We start from the raw sequence: 1,817 nt of genomic DNA, 5'->3' as shown, positions 1-1,817 counted from the left end.
CTTATCAACAGGAATATCTCACAGAGAGAGTTTTTGGCCTCCAGTGAGCTATTTATCTCTGTGGAGCCTCCAAATGAGGTCAAGCTGTGACCTGATTGACAGGGTAGACTCCACCCCTTCGCAAGTTGACAGGGATTATGTAACTGCCACCTTATATATTATTATTACCGTATATACTTGAGTATAAGCCAACCCGAATATCAGCCGAGACACCTAATTTTACCACAAAAACTGCATTAAAATTATTCTTATAAACTCGATTTATACACGAGTATATATGGTATTTCACTGTATCTCACACTCCGTAATGTATCTGTTCACCTACAATTCTGTTATTCGTTCCCCTCAAGTGGGGTTATACAGTCCTCATTGCTATGGGTTCCTCCTTCCCCCCTCTCTTCCCATACCCTCAGGGAATCGTTGCTCACTTTACTGTTTCTGAAGGGTTTATCTATCTTGGATTTCATGCATTGGACAATCTTAATTATACAAATGAACATACACAGGTCTAATAAGACATGAGGTAAAGCTAAGACCCTAATAGTTAAGGGGAAGAAATATTAAAGAACTAGAGGATAGTTATGTGTCTCATCAGTGCTGTACTGTACCCTGGATATATCATGCCTTCCATGTGGCCATTCTGTAAGGAACTGTTCAATTATCTTACAGGTGGGTTTGGGGTCTCCGCTTTGTCCACTCTCCTTCATGTCAATTTTATTGCTTGTTTTTGAATTTCTGATACCTATTCCTGTCAATACCTCATAATCGCATAGGCTGGTGTGCTTCTTGCATGTGGGCTTTGTTGCTTTCCTGCTAGGTGACTGCTTGTTGAACTTCAACCCTTTAAAACTCCAGATGCTGTATCTTTTAATAACTGGGCACCATCAGCTTTCTTTACCACATTTGCTTATACACCCATTTTGTCTTCAGTGATTATGTTGGGAAGGTAAATATCATACATTGCCACATTATTAGAACAAACCATTCTTGTACTGAGATCAGATTTAGGTAGAGGCCTAAAGTCTATCTGCTTCCTTATTGTATTTCCACATATAAACAAATACATCTATATTTACATATCTATGTTCATACCTATATATAATATTTTACTTTCTGGTTCTTTCCTCTTTTTCTTTTCTCCTGCCCCACTATCTTGTTTACCCATCGTTCACTTCTCAGTAATTTGTCTCGGATACATTTCAATTGACCAAACATGACCAGGAACACTACACCCTCCTCACCATCAATTTTAGATCCATTGATAATGCTCCGTTCCTGGCGTTATTGGCTCACCACTCCCTTTCCGCCACCTCCTCCTCTCCCATGCCCCACAGCCCCCCAACCTTCAGTCCCGTTGCTGTCTCCTCGGAATTGCTTATTCTGCCTATCTTGTGTAGATAGACATCAAAAGGAAAAGAGAGAGACCGTACAAGTAGTTCCAAGTGTAACTGTGGTCCTGACCCAGAGTAGATGAGAATCCCTCTGTTAAATAGCGAGCAGGCCCTGATATAATCCATTGGTCCAATCCCCTATTCTTTCAGGGATCCATAACCCAGGACCTACTTACCTAACAGCGCTTATACTCTTTTAGTCCTCAGCGTTCCTGTCCGAGGGGCCTGCCTTCTACAAAAACCCCATTGCTCTTCCTGCAGTCAGGGATGTCTAGTGCACCACCCCATTATACCTTTAGACTTTGAGTGTGATCCCCTTGTGAAAATCCCCTAACCAGTTCAAATGAGGTGTCAAGTGCTGGGCCCCTACCCTTGACTCCGAGTCAGAAGTCTACAATCTGGATTCCTCAGGGACTTTGTGGCTTT

This window comes from Echinops telfairi, unplaced genomic scaffold (genome assembly GCF_000313985.2).
Source record: "Echinops telfairi isolate 266 unplaced genomic scaffold, ASM31398v2 ScPeMD7_53;HRSCAF=182, whole genome shotgun sequence".
NCBI lineage: Eukaryota > Metazoa > Chordata > Mammalia > Afrosoricida > Tenrecidae > Echinops > Echinops telfairi.
Note: the sequence above shows the minus strand (reverse complement) of the source record.